The sequence below is a fragment of the Clytia hemisphaerica genome, unplaced genomic scaffold (assembly GCF_902728285.1).
Source record: "Clytia hemisphaerica strain Z4C2 unplaced genomic scaffold, Clytia hemisphaerica genome assembly, whole genome shotgun sequence".
NCBI lineage: Eukaryota > Metazoa > Cnidaria > Hydrozoa > Leptothecata > Clytiidae > Clytia > Clytia hemisphaerica.
In genome coordinates, this window is record NW_027103255.1 from 136,464 (window position 1) to 157,278 (window position 20,815).

The window sequence follows — 20,815 nt, forward strand, 5'->3', positions numbered from 1 at the left end:
GACTTTAGAGCCATCTTGGCCATTTTCTTGGGAGCCACCTGCAGGGTGCATACTAACAAAGCCTGGTGAAAATATGGTATCTGTGTCTTCTTCATGTGTTTGAAGCCATTTATATAAGGTCTCAGCTTTTTCTTGGTCACTAGATAAACCATCTATATCAAGAGCTTGCTCGATATTTTTGGCTTGAGTTTCAGAAAATAGGAGTCCATGGCTGTGAATTTGTCCTCTTGATTTGGCAAATTCAAAGCGAAACCAATAATCAGTTAAGTTAAACAACTCTTTGGCTACTGTGTTATAGTAATTTATTGTCCTTGTCTCGAAATATAAAGTGGCAATGTGCAGATTTTGTAAAACTGTTCTTCTGAGATAATGCATATCTGTATTCAATTTATTTAAAATGTTATCATAAGTGATCTCACATGTAGAACTAAGGTATTTAGCCAAAAATTGTTTAAGTGGAGCCCAGTGGAGTTCTGCCATACTATTAGTATGAAAGTAGCTTGGTAAATCCCCTATTGAGTATCTTCTAAAGAAAAGTAAAGCATCCAATTCTCTTTTGCATCTGTTCCAATATGGGTCAGAATTGACAAGATTGGAGCCCATCCTGATAACTTTTCTGGCAATTGAATCGTCATTATTGTTAAAACGCTCTTTCAGTTCATCAATGCTAATGTGACTGTCGGTTAGCTGTTGCGCTACTAAAAAGTTGCCATTGTTTAAAGCTTTTTTACGTAGTGATAGATTGTACAGAAAAAATTTTAAAAATGGATGTTTAGAGACACGGTTATCCTTTTGAAAGTAAATATGCTTTATCCATTCATCCAAACTGACTGTCACCAAAGGATTATGGGTAAAGTCACAGGTAGCTGCTGTGAAGATGGATGGAAAGGCTTGCGCAAAAAAGCCAGGAGTTTTTAATTCGGATAAAGGTTCAGCATCTGCGTATTTCCATTCTGCTAGTGCAAACTTGTTGGCAATATCTTCACTTCCTGTCACGTTTTTTACAATCGTTTTAATTTCTTCACTAACATCTTTGGGTTCAGCAGGTAATATGATACTTGATGTTGTATAGCTTTCATCGTCAGGCGAGAAGGGTACTTCAAACTGGGCAGGTGCCGGGCCTAGTTCAGATTCAGGTACATTGTTTTCCATAAACACAGTTTTTAATCCAGAATATTCTTCCCTTTCTGCTGGTAGAGCACTCAATCTTTCAAACATTATATCAACATCAAAATAATAAGGGTTTGGAAAATGCTCAAAATATTTGTTAGTCAATGTTCTTTTTTTGTGGTCTGGTCCGCAATATTTTTTTGTATTAGCTTTAAATGTGTTATAACCACCGTTTGGTATACCAAACCACAAACATTTCAATGCAATTTCAACTGCTTGTCTTTGTACAGTGAAATGCTTGATTTTCTGTTGTTTTTTACCTCTGCGTGTTAAGACAACAATGCCTACCTGCTCAGGAAGTTTAGGTAACTGGGTGGCGATTGACATCCTCTGAGGGATGCTTATAGAATGGCCCTTAGATGACAACATGCCATACCTCAGCATGTGAACACGCATACAGACAGTTATTTTAGATATGAGTGCCAATTCAACAGTTGTAAGATTTTTCAAACATTCTGGAATTGGACCAAAGTGCATGTTATTATGCCTAATTATGTCTTGCTTTGGACCAAGATCACTTTCAGGACTATCAATACCTGACCACTTTGCAGCTCTAAGCTCTTGATTTTCTTTATCATTGGATTTATTTTTCTTAGTACATTTTACATCTTGATTTTCATTGCTTGAGGTCTTTTTTGGTTTGCGCTTTTTACTGTCTGTGGCACATTTTGGACAGATATTTTTTTTATTGAGTTTTATATTATTTAAATTTACTAAACGATTATCTTTATTTTCAAAAGATGTGTGGAATTGAGGATGTATTTCCATACATATATTGCATTTCAAAAACGTGTGACTCATTTCTCCATTTTCAAATTTTTTAATTGATTCATAGACTTTAGGATTCTTATGAATGGCTGAGGAGACGTTGTCGTTAGAAGTGCCACCTGAGGATATTTCATTGCCCTCTTGGACGATCGGCTGTTCCGCTTCTGGTATTGAACTCAAAATTTCAGTGTTTTGGCTTTGACTTGAATGTGACTGAGAAAGTTTCTTTTTAACATAATATTTGTTATTCTCAATACTCTTTTTATACTTTTGATTATTTTGAAAAAGGAATTTACTTTTTAGAATGCCTTTTTGTATTATTTTTACATTTTTCACTTTTAACATCTCTTTCCTGGCTTTTAGACTCTTTGAAGGACTCTCTGTCTTTACCTCATTTTTAGCTTGATTTGGGTATGTTATTTTTATTATTGGCTTATCAACTGAAACTTTCTTCAAAGGAAAGGTGCATATAGCTTTGCCATAATATTTTGGATTACTCTTTTTTGAAATAGAATTGATATAATAATATAATAAAGCTTTACAGGTTTGCAGGCCACCGTGAAGACACATGGGCCTCTATAAACCGGTCGTACTTTTTACAATGATCTTTTTGAAATAGAGTTTTTTTCGCGGGCTCCCCCGGACTTTCCATTTTGTGTTGTCTTCCTTGATTTTAGCATTAATTTTTTCGGCTTCCTTACACCATTCTTTGATTATCTGTCTTTCATTTTTGGTCAAATCCTCTGTCACTCGGTAAGGAAAGCGTTTTTCTTTTGTTATTGCTTGCAACACTGTGTTCTTGTCCTCTTCGTTCGTAAATGTGACTTTAATTGGTCGGTATCTCGCTTTATCTTCTCTTTCTTTCGTAAATTTCCCGATCCGCTGCGTCTCGGTAATCTTTATATTCCTCAGATGGAGCCGCTGACCAATAATTTTATCATGGATAAATTCTTCGTCCTCGATTTTTGTTTCTTCTTCAGTTTCATCTGTCGATTCATCAATCCCATGAAAAATTAGGTTGCGTGCTGTAGATCGAATCAGCTGCTCCTCCTGTTTTTCTTTTCGAATCGCATCTCCAATGTTTTTCTCGATGTGTTTGGATGTGATTTTAGCGTAGCTCATTGGTGGTCTTTTCTCTTCTTTCTTTTCGATGATGTTTTCAATCTTCTTTTCAAGCGTGGTTATTCTGGTGTCCATAGTTTCTTTCATTTCGTTGGCCATAACATTGACGTCTTGTGCTTTCAAATAGTTTATTTCTTCGTCCTGCCTTTTCATTATATTCTCACAGGCTTTGATTTCGTTTTTGAATCCTTCAATTTTTGATGTTTCATTTGAATTATACCTTTCCATTACCTGTGGCGCGATTTTGGTACAGTTTTGACACTGGAAACTTCTTGATTTGTATGACAAGCATATCTGGATCTGGTAAAGTGGCAGTTCTGTACAAAGATAATGGACTAAACGGTGGCACTTCCTGCATTGTAGGGTATCTTTTAGTGCGTTTTCTTCATTTATGATGCACTTTGACGGGCTGCAAAAGTCGTTTATTGATGGTGATTTTTGATTATTTTCTTGAATTTTTTCCGCCATCTTTGTGCATTTTTCAGACGACAACCGTTCAGTTTTGTATTTGACGTCAACATTGATGGAAGTGATTGAAAAATCAAATGTGGGTTTGTCAATTTGAGGTTGATTAGGAGGTATATTTGAATTGTTGACAAGACTGGGAAATTGTTTTTTAAAGACTGTTTTTTTTTCATCTTCAGCACATACTTTAAAGTGAAAGTCTTCCTTTTTGTTTTCAGGACATTTTTTTTTGTGTTTAATTTCATCTCGCATTGTTTTTCTTCGTTTCCTTATGGCAGTGGTTGTTTCATTTTCATTTGGTGGTAAAAATGTAATCCCATATAAATCACATTCTTTCTGTAGAATTTGGTCAGCTTTGTTTTTTCGGTTGTTGTTAAGCTCATTAGGTGTAGTTGTTGTCAGCGTTGGTTTTGTTGGAAAGGATATCAGAGGAGAATTTGTTTTTGTTTGATTAATATTTAATTGCAAATTAGAGAAGTGACAGGTATGATTAGCAAAAGATGTAACAACATTTGATTTTTTATATATTAATAAATAAGGCACAATATGGTCATTCACTTTACAGTTAAAATTAGGGTTGTGAATAGGATTCACTATGGCATCGTCCACAGAAAACCACTGTTCACCGTATTTTACAGCTGATGTGTAATGGCCGCTATTTGCAGTTTCGCCATGGTGAAAGATGACTGCTTGTAATTGTAAAGTTCCCAATAGAATATTGTCAATTCGATTCTCAATTGTAATTTCTGGAATTACTTTTCTACAAGTATTTGTTGCTTGATCAAAACGAAATAGACCCAAGGAAATAATCAGATAATCAGAACATGGAGCAGTGTTGTTGATTTTAATGCCATCGTACGAATTGGACAATTAGAACACACATATGGCTCATCAAGCAGCTCTGCGTTTGCGCATTTATCAGTTTCAAAAGTCTTTTTCAATGGAATTGTTATATAAGTTAGAAAATTTAATACAGCATATAGAATCGTACATTTTTCTCTGAAATTTTTTTACAGCTTTTACAAAGCAATTCCTCTAACATTGCAATTTTAAAATTGAAGCGTCTAACACAGTATTATCTGCATTTGATGGATAAATAATTTCCAATATATGTAAAAGACATTCTTGAGCATCAAACTGCTCAAATCTGGAATGGTCGTATCCCCCAATTCCAAGAAAGGAAGTAATTGATAAGTTTCTATCGGAACAGCCGAAGATGTCATTGATGTAAATAATTCATTAATCGCCATTGTTTTAACTGGGGTACTGACATTAATTTCAAATTGACAAACACGTTCCCGAAGACTTTTAATCGAATACAATGCTTGGACGAGTGAATTAAAGAAACAAACATTTTGACCAAGATTTTAAGGCCTAAAGGTGCTGTCCTTGATTGCAAAATATTCATCTTTGTGAATGTAAAGTGACAATTAATTATTTAGATGGTGTTACTACAGGAGTATTATCACAACTCTGTTGGAGTGAAAACCTTTACTACAGTTTCTACTACAGAAAATGTGCAAAGTTAAAAACAAAAAAGTAAATATACTTCCCTAGCTAGCTGGAAAAAATTGATGATGGAAACCAACAGCAGTGGTGAGCCAAACACAGCCACAACAGTAATATGAACAACAAGAAGTCTTGCAAGAGCAGATAATCCAAACACAAAAACAATTGTGCAAAATAATATGTTGATAAGATATACGAATTATGTGTTGATTAGATACTAACAGACTATAATAAATCAGATCCTCTTCTTTTTTCTCAAAATTTGTTAAAAAATTTCAAAAAAATGAAACAATCAATCAAACCAGTGACAGATCCACAGCAGACAGAAAAAGCTTTTGCGGGTAGGCAATAGCAACAGCTTCAAGAAAATCAACCAATCAGGCTCAGATAAATCGACCAATCAAAAAACAAAGTTTGCCAGTTTGCTAGTAGCGCGGGAAAACAAACCAATCATAGCAGTTCTCTTGCAGCAATATGAGGAGTTAGTGCCGAAACGGAGCGATCTGAGGAAACACGAGATTTTGGTTTCATGTAGTCATACTCGAAACACTGAATTTTCAAAAAAGTTTAGCCATATACGGACCAATTTAGTATATCGCGCGCACATTTTACCAAACGAGATACGCGCTGCGCGCACAAAAACTGCTTCGCTCATGTACATTCGCTTCGCAAAAATAGATCCCATTGAAAGTTTAATCTGCAGCGAAATACAACGACGTGGTTTACTAGTCTATTCCCGTGCGGACGGCTGCACGGCATTTCGGACTTTAGGTGTCGAACCGGGCTCTGGGCCTACTTTTTGAAAATTTGTGTTTTTTGATAGTTATCTTTTGTCGTTTGTCTTGCTCTTGTCTCTTTGAACTTGTTTGTTTTGTCTGTTGTTTAACCCCTGAAAAAGGAACATTTATTTTTCTTATAAGCATCAACTTTATAAGAACACAATTCATAATTCTCCAAACAATAGATATTAGCTTTCGGCGATTGGTTCTCTCAAAGCAAACATATGATTGTGCCTAAAAAAGAAACATTAATTTTTCTTATAAGCATCAACTTGATAAGAACACATTCATAACAAACCAATGATTATTAGCTTTCGGTGATCGGTCTTTCAAAGCAAATATAGGATTGTGTCTAAAAGAGAAACATTTATTTTTCTTATAAGCAACATTTCATAAGAACACAATTCATAACTTTTAAACATTATAAACTAACTAGCCGGTGCCCGGCGTCGCACGCCGGTTTAGCTGTTTGCTGAACGCAAGTCCTTTGGATGTTGGGAGGTGGCTTAAACATGATGAAATCAAAATTAAAGAGAAAAATTATCTTCAAAGTTGACTTTATCCCTCCCGGGTGACGTATCTTTTAACCATATTTTGAAAAAGATTTTTGTGGCAAAAATGATCAGAAAGCAGAAAAAGGGCGTCATTCCCAAATTACACCATACCGGCGACCAGCGACGTCCGAGACGGCTCTGCAATTAGATTTTTTTCTCGCTTCGCTCGCGTTACATTTGCCGTAGGGAATTCTTGATGTTTAGGAAAACTTTGATGTCAAGATAAGCGAAGTGAAATAATAGACATGGTAGGAGATTCGTCAGGCAGCTCGGAGGGGGGGGGTACTTAGGCAAGAAAAGGGTATGGGTATGTGCCGGCCTTAAGGGTGCCTTTTTTGAAACATGGCAGTTTGAAAAATCGGAAAATCAAACTTCAGTCCCACTAAGAATCGGAAAAGTAGGAAAATTTCAACTTTTTTCCCCCAGAAAGATAGAAATTAGTTCCAAAAAGTGAATTAAAATTCACACAATTTTCCCTTGTTTCTTCTCCTCTTTATTCTACTAAGGGTCCGAGGGACAGGGCCGAAAGTCAGCTCGAAACCATAGTCCCCCTGGAAGGCAGCTAGGATACGCAGTTAAAAAAGTGTGATAGCGCAATTTTATGTTGCTTTTTATAAAATAACTTCGTCATAACTTCGATAACTTTTCAAATTCAACAATGACTTAGATTTACAGCAAAATAATTATCGACATAGATGTTTTTAAAGGTCCCTTTTTATGAAGAAAGAACTCTAGTTTTTACCGCCTTTTGAATTTATTTTTAATGTTGCTGTTGTTCTAACAAACTTGTCTTGTGATTCTTATGTTTTATTTTATATTTGTTCTTTTCTTTAACAGATTCTGTTGAAAAGATTTTTGTTTTGAAAAGAATTCGAATGTCTCAAATCAATAAGGTCGTTAATTACATTCGAAAACATTAAACAAAAGAAAAGAGAGAAAAAAAAAGAAAAAGTCTAATCTATCAATCAAAACAAAGTCTTTATAAAAACGGCGCGAATCTGATTCAACACATTTGTGGAGCAAGAAGCAAAAGTCATCTTTTAAAAGAACAAAACATTGCTTGCGAAAACGAAAGTGACACACAAAAAACAAACAAACCAACAAAAAACAAACTGACATACAGACTACGGCTATTAATATATAGATGTTAGATTTAGGAAAATTCTCTATTTCTTTCGATAGAGCCGTTGCAGAATGCTGATTCCACATAGAAAAAAAAAATTTCTCTCCTTTTAGATGGCTTAAAGTTGAATATTTTGCCTTGGTTTAATTTATAGGGGGAAATAAAAAAGGCATGTAATTTTTTTAAATATCTTTAACAATCAGTGTCAAAATATTCCTGAAATATATAACATTCTTCAGAATTTAAGTTCGAGCGAGAATCACACCTTCAATAACCCCACTCTATTTCATTGGATAATTCAATCAAATATAATGACTTTGCTCGTAGAACCATGAAAAGGAAAAGGAAGTTTTTTTATCATAAATTAGTCCATGTTTTGGTAGAGACAACCAATAGAATTTTACTTTATCTCACTCTAATGTAAAGAAATGCAATCCATATCTACAAAATCAATAAAGTTTACATAGATGCGAGATCTCGAGTCGAGGTTTTATCGAAGATCTCATTATGTTGTACTTTTTTATTAAGTTGTACTGAATCTTTTGCTTACCTTGCTAGATGGGTTCGCATCTTTTAGAAGAATTTGGATACTCTTTTTTTTTAGGTTTCAGCCTAAAGATATTCTTAACATGTTCTCCCTTGTTTACTTTGTAATAACTACCGTATTTTTTCAAATAAACGCCCTGGGCGTCTTTTTGATTTTAAGACTTTCAGGAGGGGTGTTTATTCGAGGGTATATACCATTCTACCAAAAGTTATTTGATTCTCATAAAGTAGTTGCTTATGGGAAGAATTACTATGCTCATAATATTATACGCCTTTCCTTGTTTACTTTGTAAGAACTAATTACCGAAGGGTAAATGACCGTCTATCAAGAGTTATTGCTTTGATTCTTATAAAGTAGTTGCTTATAAGAAAAATAAATATGCACAGATAATGCGCCGTCCCTTGTTTACTTTGTAAGAACTAATTACCGAAAGGTATATGGCCGTCTATCAAGAGTTATTGCTTTGATTCTTATAAAGTAGTTGTTTATAAGAAAAATAAATATGCACATATTATGCTCCGTTCCTTATTTGCTTTGTAAAACCTAATAACCGAAGGGTAAATGACCGTCTATCAAGAGTTATTGCTTTGATTCTTATAAAGTAGTTGCTTATAAGAAAAATAGATATACACATATTATGCGCCATCCCTTATTTACTTTGTAAAAACTAACAACCGAAGGGTATATCACAGTCTATCAAGAGTTATTGATTTGATTCTTATAAAGTACATGCTTATAAGAAAATTGAATATGCTTATATTATGTGCCGTTCCTTGTTTACTTTGTAAAAACTAATTTCCGAAAGGTATATGGCCGTCTATCAAGAGTTATTGCTTTGATTCTTATAAAGATGATGCTTACAAGAAAAATAGTCGTATTCATTTTAGGCGCTATTCCATGTTTGCTTTGAAAGAACCAATCACCGAAAGTTAAAACTTACTGGTTGAATAGTTATAGATCATGATGCTTAAAAGAAAAATAATTATTTTCATTTAAGGCCCTATTCTATTCCATTCAAAAGTTATGGATATTTTTCTTATAAAGTTGATGCTTAGAAGATATTACTTCTTGTATTTGATAGATATTAGCTAAAATACTTAAGTCTTAAAAGTAATGGTAAAATCTATCAAGGGGGTACCATTGATTTTAAAGATCGTGTTTTACATATCTGCGCAGAAATTTAATTACATATCTGCGCAGCACGAAATTACATAGTTGCGCAAAATAATTACATATTTGCGCAGAAATTACATATCTGCGCAAAATAACTACATATCTGCGCACAACAACCCCTTTTTTGTTTCTTAGTATTTGTGTGCAAGTTTTTGCTATTTTTCTATGTTTGTTTGCACTGCGGGTCGGTTCAGGGTTATGGAATCTGGGGGAGGCTGAGTGTTGGATGTTCTTAAAACATGTTTAAAGTTGCTGCACCTGTTGTGCAAGTCCCCTGACTCCAGATTGCATTGGTTGGGTTTTTGAGTGGTTTTTGGTGTTTGTGTTTATGTGATTGCTGTTTTGTTTTTCTGCTTGGCTTCATAAACTTTATGTCTAATGGTTTGTTGGTTCAATTTCGCATAAAATTCTCATTTCTTGACAGGATGTTTGATTGGTTTTTATGTTTCATTTTATTTTATTTAGTATTTTCAACGCTTTCTCTCCTTGAGGTCAGATCTCTGATCTTCACCATATGTACGAATACTTCCCAAATATTTTCTAGGTGCCGTTCGAGCGCTGCCATGAAAATAGGGAGAGTGTTTATAGGGACACATTGTTTAAAAAGGGGGAATGAAAGTTTTCTATTACTGATTCAATTAAAGAATTAAATACAAACAATACTAAAATATTTTTCTCAACTGTAAATTTATAAGACAGGTAATGAATAATTGAAAAAATCAGCTTTTTATAAGAATATCTTAGACCTGATTTTAGAAAATGGCCAAAACCAAATACTGTTTTCAACGATGAGTTCTCCGAGTTCCCATATAAAAAATATTTCTTTCAAATTTTTACACTCGAACTGCAATTAATCTGATCATGATTCTAGGGCAGTTTTAGCAGAATTCGTGATTCTAGGGCATTTCTAACAGGACTCGTGATTCTAGGGCAATTTTAGCAGGACTCGTGATTCTAGGGCATTTTTAGTTGGATTCGTGATTCTGCTAGATAAATATAGACTTTTTTGAACCTATGGATGCATCAATTTTGAAGAAGAAGAAATGATAAAATTTGACAAATAGTTTACCCAATTTCGTGAAGATTAAGTAATATGAATGAATTTCACTTAAAACAATACAATACAATGCATACCATACATGATGATTTATATAAGGATTTGATTATTTACTATTTATCTATTTCCTAGTTTGTACTTACAGACTGTACAAAGTATGTAATACCTGTAATAATTTGAAATTACTCATTATGATTTGATTTTCTTTCATTTAAAAAATACTTCTTATACTCTTACAAGCAAGTTGATAAGAATTATCTTACATTACAAAATATTTACATATGACTTGAAAATATAAAAACAAAAAGGCAACTGATTTAAGACACCCACTCGAGTCTATGGCGATACGATTTTATACTGTGGAAAATAGAAACAAAACAGACTCTTTTAATAAAATGTAAGAATTAGCCTTGCATGATCAAACCAGGAGACATATCTTACTTCATTAGGATTAGTAAGTATTGAACTCCTTTGTAGAATTGAAAGGAGCAATAAAATATATACATGAGCTTTTTTGGAACCAAGGACACTGATATTCGGAAAAGTTGTATTATATTGCATTCAGGATTTTGGTATGGAATGGAACTGGGGATTGGAAAGTTGCGTTTGAGTATTTATAGGATTATATGTTTGAATGGCTCAGCGTGGAAAGAATGACATGACTTCAATCAATTGGATTTCATGTTCTGGTTATGATAAAATGAAATTCGGTTATTAATGGAAAGCTCCGCATGTTGAGAAGAAAAGGAAAAAGTCTATTATGGAATTAAATATACTAATAGTTGAACATGCGCAACGCACTGGGCTCAACTTCAGTGGCTTCAAACTATTCATAGATCCAATTGTAGACCCCCAGATATTCACCCAAGGAACAAGTGTGCCAAATTTCAGCCAAATCAGACCATTTTTGAAGTCTCCAGGCTGCCCCAAAGTTTTAGCCTCGATTTGACAAAAAACTCGTCCCCAGGCCCCAAAAATCGAAATTTTCAAAAAATAAAAAACATCCCCAGATATTCACCCAAGGAACAAGTGTGCCAAATTTCGGCCAAACCCAACCATTTTTGAAGTCTCCAGGCTGCCCTAAAGTTTTTGTGACCGACAGACACACACACAGACAGACATCGTCAGATTGTAGCTCAACTGAAGTTGAGAATGGAGAAGAAATTGTATTAATTGTTGAAGTACAAACCCATCATTTCGGCAAAGACATGAGTAAACTTGACTCTTAATAGTTCTGTTCGGAGAGTTTTAAGATCACTAGAATAATCACAGAACCTTTGAAATACATCTTTTGCCAGTTCAAATGATCAGATTTGGTTTTGTAATCTAAATCAACTGTATCACTTCCATTAGAAGATTAGAAAACCTTCAATACTGTCTTTTCGTTGGATCGCAAAAATGACATAAATCGATTTCTATTTGACGTGCTGATTTTGGGCTATCGAGAGCATGATCAAAATATTCTTCAATAGAGCTGTTATCTACCGTAATATAACCAATCTGCCTGAGATCACCAGGAACGAGACAAGCAACAAAGTAAACTAAAAAATTTAACCTTCCATCCTTAATAAGTTGTATATCGCCTACAAATGATACTTACTGGGGGATCTTTGAGTCCATCGAAATAAAACCAATCTGGTGAATTACAACGAAAATAATTAACATAGTTAAGTTTGTCTTCGCCTGCCTCTTTGATGGTCATAAGAACTAGTGCGAATGTAAATGATTTTTTTCAAAATATTAAACTCAATCAAGAGTGGAATTTCATCGACTGATTTTATACATTCAGCGGAAATAACAATGAAAGAAGGGTTATATCTTATCGTGGTTGTGAGATTACCTTGAAAGCACTCTGAACAAGCCGCTGAGGTTATGTTAAGCGCCTTGATGATTCTATTATTCAAAGGAAGACTACCTTTGTGAACCTTCAAAGTTTGTCTCTGAATTCTCCGTTCAGAGTCAGGGTTATATCTTATCGTGGTTGTGAGATTACCTTGAAAGCACTCTGAACAAGCCGCTGAGGTTATGTTAAGCGCCTTGATGATTCTATTATTCAAAGGAAGACTACCTTTGTGAACCTTCAAAGTTTGTCTCTGAATTCTCCGTTCAGAGTTACAAAATCCATTGCAAGATTTCAAATCACCAAAGCTCGCTACTTGTGTTTCTGACCATGGTTTGAAAAAACTCTTTGTTTCGTTGCGGTCAAAGGAGATATGTTCATGCATGTAGATGTCTCTACCTGAAAAAGTGAACCATTCTGATTTGCCATAATCAGGACCCCTTTTATAACGTTTAAAAACTTCTATTAATGAGCCATCGGGTAGCTCATCAAGGAATGTCTGAAGTTTTTGACTGGACTCAATAGTCGCCATCAACCAAAACAGTGGCCCGTCAACAGTACCAGTGTTTTTCAATTTCCGTCCATAGTCACCTCCGCCCCTTTTAAGAAAATCAATTTGGAAAAATAGACGAGCAGCCACATAGTGAGCTTGTCCAAGTTGACCTAAAACCACATACTTTTCTGACTTCTTACCAGTACTAGGAACGACATAGCCTGGGAATCAAAGCGTTAAACTTTTTTCACAGTTTAGTTTATGATATTTTTGCTGCTGGTTTAACGCTTGGCGCAGGTAGCTCGCCTGCAGGGAGATTTTTCCCTGCAATGCAGGTTCGGCCTGATTGGCCAGCTTTCGGCGTATTACTTAGCAGTACTTTTGCGCGCATTTTGATTATTTTGATGCACGCGCATAATTTATGGAAAAGCTGACTCTGCAGAAAAAAGGAAAGCAAATGATAATGAAAACATAGATTCATTTCAAAACAAAATGGCTGTTGGCTGGAAGTCTAAATACATGTGGCTGATGTTTTTATTTGGATTTTAGTAGCTTTGAAAGTCTTTATAGATTGTGGAGGAGTTTTATGGTAAGTTGATTATGTGTGTTTGCCTGGGTTTCCAAAGTTCAGAAACTCTGTCAACAAGGGTTCACACACAGACTGTTTATAACATTCTGTGTCAGACTAATCTACCTGCACCAAGCTCTATAATTTTAGAACTTTGTGAGGTGAGGTATTTTTTGTTTTTTCTAAAATTATGAGCTTGGATTCCCAGGCTAGGAACGACAATTCTATTACCGCCATAACTAACATAGTCCGAATTTACAATCTCAATTGTGACTGACAGAGCATCAGATGCTGCTTGGATGGCCATGTTATCGGCCCATGTTTTATTAGTCTCCAAAGATTGAACAACTTCATCCATGGTTTGGCCATCATAAATGAATTGTTCAAAATATTGACGCCTTTTATTCACTTCATTTGCTGATTTATCCCTCAATTCAAAAGCTTCCCTAATCGTACCATACATTCCCAGTGCCAGAGCATAGAAAAAGCAGTTACCATCTGGAGGGACATCTGTCACCTTAGTTTCTTTCTCTCGTGATTATTTTTATACTTTCCATGGATGCCGTTTCGATTTCAAATTGTTCTTCACTCCTTCTTAGGAATTCCTGTAGGTCTTGTTGTTGTTGGGAAGTGATTTCGAGTTCATTTTCAGTCTTGAATCACGACTTTCAGCTAAAATAAAAGTTTTGTCGTCGGTTGTTTGTTACGTCTTTGATCTACATCCTTTGCATGTGATTTTCCCCTCTGAATCTGATATTAATCTTTCACATTCATCGTAATAAATTGATTAAAGGCTCCCCACACTCCATGAAACTAGCGATACCTTCCAGAATCTCCCTTTCCTTTTTAACCTTTAAACACACTGGATCTTTGCCATTTGAGAGTAGCTCCGAGAAACAGATTGAATATGTGCCATGGTGCTTAAGGAACATCCATAACTTTAAGTGTAATTTCTTTACCAGGAGAGCTAATAAATCGACGGAGTGATCTCAAAAAAGGGATTGGATATGAAAGACGTTTCTTTCTAGGGTTAAAATGACTTTTTTACCTCGCTCTGGGGAACTGTTTACTTTGACTTTGGATAACTACTGCTAATCACTACCCAGTGGTAACTTTTAGAGTTGCAATTCAATATTTGGAGAAACTCTCTATCTATATATCTATATATTTAAGTAGTAACAAAACATACATATTCGTTCTCCCTACATATAAAAACACTTAACAAAATGTTTGGTTCTTTATTCAAAAATAATTTATAATATAAAATTCCTAAAGAAAAAGCTCATATCAAACCGAGGATAAGTAGTAAAGTTGAGAATATTGACACAAAGCTTAACATAATGGCTTGGTGCTGAGAATACCAAAATGTGAAGGCAGGGCGGTATTGAAATTAAGTTGAATCCTCAAGCTGAAAATGTAAATTGATGGTGATGAGAAGTTCAAGTCATAAAAAATAAATACTAAATGAGTTAAATAAATTAGATAAATAGCTATAAACATTTTAAATATTTTTTATGGTTTCAGAGAGAAAGACTTCAAAATGAGTGATGTAAGAAAGAGTAAGGTGAACAAAGGCAAAGAATTTAAAATTAGTGAGAATAAAAACATGGGTGGAGGCTAACCTAAACTTGCAACAAAATAGGAAGTTTCATTAGCTTCATGCAAAATAAAAAGGTAAGATAAATTAAATAAATGAAAATATATGTAATTAAATCACTAAAAGTTAGAAATGCTAGAAATTATACTAGAAATTATAAAATAAAAAATAAAATATAAATTTGACGTCAATCAGAAAGGTTGTGCTCTTCGTTTTTTCAAAAAATTGGAGAATTTTTAATAAAATTACAAAAAATGGAAAAAACAACCAAATTTCGACAAATTTCGGCATCACCTGACAAGAACCTGACCCTTGATGAAGATGAGATTGACAACAACCGTTGTACGGAGCATAATTGCATTAAAGATAATGAAAAAATGAAGATTCAATGCCATAAATGTCAAAGAATGCTACATTATGCCTGCACTGGACTACCATCATACCAGCTGAATATGTTTTTGAATAAAGGTTACAGAAAATACCAATGCATAACTTGTTGTTCTCCGGCAAAAGACCTCAGCATAAAAATCCATCATCAAGCAGAAAGAATAGAATGCTGTACACACAGCTATAAAAAAATTGACGCATGTGAAACCATAATACACCATAAAAGTGAGAATGAAAAGAGACTTAACACCGTGGTCAAGGACTTACAGGCAAAATGTCAGGAATACCTAAAAGACAAAAATCAAGTAGCTGATCTAATCCAGAGCCAATTTTCCGTCCTGGAAAAGAAGCTATCCACCAAAATTGAAGAGACAGTGAATGCTAAGATTTCGAAAGTTCAAGTGGCTAAAGAACCAAAAAGTTTTGCCAACGCTGCGAAAGTAAATAGTTCGTTGAACCTAAACAACATGAAGCAGTTACTCAGAAGGGAGAAAGTCGAAGAACAAATCGAAGACCAAAGAAAGCTGTCAATAGACGCAAACATCATCATCCACGGGTGAGTGAAAAAGAAAATGAAGAAGATATCGATTTCGTAAACGAACTTTTGAACGACGTCAACCTAAAAAATCAACCAACCTTCGTCTCTCGAGTTGGAAAACAATCAAATGGTGTGCGTCCAATCAAAGTCGCCTTCAAAGACAGCCATATAAAGTACCGCTTCATGAAGAAGTTGACTGAACTAAGACAGCACGAGAAGTACGTAAAATTGAGCATCACCGACGATTTAACGAAAATGGAGAGAGAGCAAATCAAAGAATGGAAAAGAAGAGCAGACGAGATGAATAAAGCCAAGTCAAATGAAGATTTTAATTGGAGGGTGCGGGGAAGTCCTCGTGACAAACTGTACCTAAAAAAGATTTTTTGTACAAGATCGGTTTAGAGGCCCTCGTGTGCCTGGACTGTAATTCTTTAATAAATAAATAAATAAATTACTGCTTGTGTTAAGTAAGAGTTAATTGGAAAAGGCTTCAAGAACGTAAATTTACATTACTCCGCAACCTCATTTATCAATATCATTTGAACACTCTTTGATAATACGTCATTTCTGAAAATATGGTCCAAAAATTCCTAAAATTGAAGAAGATATCGCGAAAAAGATGATTTTAAAGATCTCTGAAAAGTCATTCAGGTACATTCTAAAAAAAACTGAAGTAACAGCTACCTTTTGCCATTCAAAAGTATTTCAAAAGGATGCTTATTGCTTCAAAATTGATTTTCGTTCTTATTTTTTTAGTTTTTTTTCATCACCTGTGGGCCTGTCTGGTTCACAGTGAACCAATCGAACTGGCGCTCCCTGACCGGTGATTTCGCTGAAATTCCTAGAGGTATGTTTTCCCTTTAGAATTTTCACGAGCTTAAGAACTTGTTTGATTAATATGGCTTCTAATTATTTTAGATAAAAATCGGAAGATTTGCTGCAAATTTTGTTCGAAGTTTATTTTTTCATTAGAAAAAATCCTCTTTTCCTTCATTGGTGTATCATTTATCATTCCCCTTTCATGCATTGGAAGAGATCTAGTCCAATAGGTTAATAAAGGCAAGAGGAATGAGTAAAAAAGGTCTAATATTTTGACGCTACTTAAAAAGTTTAAAATGTCACTTCACCTCCTCCTTGCATTAAATTAAATCTTTCTTTAATAGCCTGGGATACCCTATATCTTTCGATTCTATAGGCTGCTTTTATTATTTTAGGTAAATTAATTGTGTTTGTTTAACAATTTACAGGCGAACTGTACAGCATATAGAATAAATCTAACCATCAGACGCGAGTCAATTTCTGGACTTTACAGGTAATTCACATGATTGAATGATACAGTGCGGGTCAATCATATTGGATCTTTGAAGGTCTTTTGTGGAGTGTTATCACTTTTTTTAGGATTTGAAACTAGATATGACTTGTTTGAAACTTTTTTGAGAGGAGATCCACGAATAAGGCCTGACAAAACTTTTTATTGTCAATAGAGTGACTTTACAGGCAAAAACACTGACGATTTTTCAAAGTCAAATCAAAAAGTGATCGGATAGAGAATGAATTCTAAGAAAGAAAACACAAATAAAGATGGCTATTTGAAGTTTGAAAATTCTGTCGGGTATAGTTTTGAGTTCATCTTACTCTTTCTGGTTTGGCCGTCGTCTAATAAGGATCGATATTGTACGAATTAGCCAATCAAAAAGGGACTTAAGTTTACAAGGTTCGAGTGCTATGGAATCATTCGACCCCAGATAAGAAACATCTGCTAGGGTTAACAGGTGTATTTTGATTATTTTCTCTAAGCTCTTAGAACAAGTACATATATTTAATATCGAATTGATCCCTCGATAACGCAGTGTACCATTCCAATTTTATAGGACGTACAAAGACAGGAAGCAAAATGAGCGAAAAGAGCGAAACAAGCGAACGAGAACATGGGCGAAAAATTGGCAGGAGAAGCGAGCGACAAAGTCACCTCACAAACATAGAGCAAGTAAGGTTATCCTTTTCTTTCGTTCGCCTTTTCATGGCTTTTGTTCAAGGTTACCGATATGGGATGAAAAGTCTTCGACCAAGGCCAGCGCAATTCTAATTTTCAAGTTTGTTCTCGAGTTTATTTTTATGAGGATCTATAAAATACCTCGTGAGTCAAAATCAATGAAAATCAACTTAAAAGTATTACTCACAAAGTCTACCTCATGCACATTGAATAGATGGGTCTGAATGAGTCGTTAGGATAGCCATGGTGTTTTAATTTGTCAAAAATACGGAACAACTTCGTCGCAGGGATGATAGTTGATAAGTGTAACTCTGCTAGTCACATAATTTACGTCTTTTACGTTGGATAAATGGACCTGAAAGAGTCGTTAGGATACAGCCGTGGTGTTTTTAATTGTCACTATATAGCATACAGAGATTCTTTTCTACCCATAATCGCACGATGAGCTATTTTTTCTTATTTGGCGCGCCTTCAAAGAGAGCAATTAATCGTTAATTGCATCCTTTAGAGAGCAATTAATCGTTAATCACACTCTTCAATGCCGCGCCAATTTTAGAAAATTGATTTTAATGTTTTTCTTATATTTTTTTTTCATCGAACGTTTTAATTGCATTCGAAATTAGTTTTGTGAAAAAGAAAATCTATAAACAGCAATAAAAGAAAAACTTAAAGAGAAGAGAAAAATGTAAAACTTTCAGTGTAATTTAAATTATTAACAAAAAAATCACTCGTGCAATTATTCTCAAATTGCACTCGTTATCATGTGATTACATATGCTAACTGTTAATAAATGGTGGAATGAGTTGCCAAAAGAAGTATACACTACAAAGGACATCAGTGAGGCTCAAAGTAGCTAGAAATGGAGATCCTTGGTCAAATTACCTTTTTATTCTCCATGGTGTCCTGTAGCTTTTTGCCCTTCCCCCTTAATTAGGACTAACATCCAACAACTGGCCTTTCCCCAACCAATATTTAAAATTCAGTGCTCACCCACTTAGGGAAGTCCCCCCCCCCTGAAAGGTCGTAGAGGACAGGATATACCCTCATTCGCCTTTCTCCCCCTACCAAGCTTGTAATTTTAACCCCCCAAACACCAAAATTTGATTCCACCCATCTTCCAGGAAAGGATCCAATGTTCTCACTGTATTTTTTCAAAAATAGCAAAATATACCGGGTGTCTCTGAAAAAACTTCCCCCTGTTTGATTCAAAATTGCGAAAAAGTGAAAAAATATATTAGCTTGATCTTTTCGAAATCGTTTGGGAGAGGGTTTAACTTAAATTTTGGTATATCAAACTTTAAAATTGCTTCATTAGACCAAAAGTTATGACAAAAAGAGTAAAAAATCTTTTTTCAAAAAGAGCGAAAAAAGACGAAAAAACAGGGTATCAAATCTTTTGTTAGAAAAAAAGACACTCAAACTTTCTCTTCTCCACTCAAATGTTTTCGAGCGGTTAATAAAAAAAGGAAGGTCAATCTCACCTGTTGTATAACTTTTACTCAGTAACGATTTTTTACGTTTTCTTTTGCCTAAAAATTCACAATAAAGATGGTTTGCAGCTCCTAGATTATCATCTCAGGCACAGGGAATGGTGAAAAGATATAAGAAATCCATCAAAAGTTATAGGTAAAAGAAAGAAGAGTGCACACTTATTGTGAATAGTCTTTAAAACTAGTTTACCTGAAAATATTTTCTCAAATAATATCTAAGTTACCTGATTTTGGTAAATCTTCGTAATCGGAGTCGTCGGAATCTATACTTTCTGAAGGAGGAATGTAGTCAACATCGTTTGGATCGTCCTCGTTGTCTGAACCTTTGATATAAAACACATTTTTAAGTCAAAATCCTTTTTGATTTATTTTTTATCCATATGGAAGATAATAACATGTATATATTTGAATGCTTCCAAAATTAAAATTTTTTTGAAAATACACAAATGCAAAGAAAAGTAACCGAAAAACTCACCTTCGGTTAATGCATTGAACCTGTCAAGAAGAAAGTCTGAAATAAAGAAAACAATAAACTATTCAGAATTTCATGAAAATAATAATGGAATCAGAAATGCTCTGTGCTTTTTTGAAAAGGTCTAAATAGAAAGTTAACCATTCAATTGGATTCTAGAAATGTTATATTAACAGCAAAAAAATAGCTCATTTCAATAGTAGCAAAGATATCTCTAACCTTCTTTTGAACTCTTCAACTTGATATTTATTTTGTGAAGCTCTTCAGCAAGGATTGTCCGGTTATAGGCCTTTCTCTTGCCCTCTTGCTCAAATCGCTTTTTTGACAATAGGTTATATTCATTCCAGAGACATTTGTCACATTCTGTCACATCCGAACCTTTAAAGCGATCTGCCATGACATCACATGATATGCAGTTAAACTTTTCCATTTTTATTTCTTTATTCTTACTTTTACAATCGATATCTAAAATATGCCACAGTTTTTCTTTAAAATATAATGATAATAGCTACTTTAGGGTTATTCCTACATCCATGAGGTAGTTTTTATCTCCATTAAATAGGGTTTTAAATAAAACATGACCTAAAGTCAGATTGGTGCAAGCTCTACTGGTAAGACAAATTATGTATTCACTTGCAAAATTTTTTTCTCCTTCCACTGTGAAAAAAAGACAACATTGATTGTCAAATGATTTTTATCGGCATTTTATCGGCATGCCCAAAAAATAATTGAGTTAGCTCATAACTTTTGAAGTAGTCAGAGATACAGCCTAAAATTTTGGAAGGAACTTCCAATCATTGATGTCTAAAAGTGCTTAAAGTTTGAAGTTGAACGCGCAAGCGGTTCCATAAAAGCGCATGCGAAAATTTATAGACGTTTAGGTGAACGCGACAGTCTATTGAATAAGTAATTACACCAGCATAAATTTAAATACTCCAGCATAAATCAAACACTCCAGCGCGCCATCTTGAATTATATGCAACTTTTGCTTTCGATATCGCTGGATACGCGCATGCGCCCTATAGGCGATATCGAAAGTATAGATAAAAAGTTTTTCAAAGAAACAAAGATTTTATGTAATTTTTTGTAGTTCTTATGTGATATAATTTTGGTTTACGTTTGAATTTTTCGCAACCGATAGTGAAAAGCTGATATAATTTTTGTTTACGT

General features: G+C 34.5%; 1 long non-coding RNA gene across 1 annotated transcript; it reads right to left on the reverse strand.

The window, feature by feature from the left end:
* Positions 1-17,506: 17,506 nt before the first annotated feature.
* LOC136798501 (uncharacterized) lies at positions 17,507-19,691 on the reverse strand. Its single transcript, XR_010845385.1, has 4 exons — positions 19,649-19,691; positions 19,398-19,496; positions 19,165-19,212; positions 17,507-18,038 (listed from the first exon to the last, which is right to left on the reverse strand). It is a non-coding gene; the product is annotated as an uncharacterized lncRNA (long non-coding RNA).
* Positions 19,692-20,815: the final 1,124 nt, after the last annotated feature.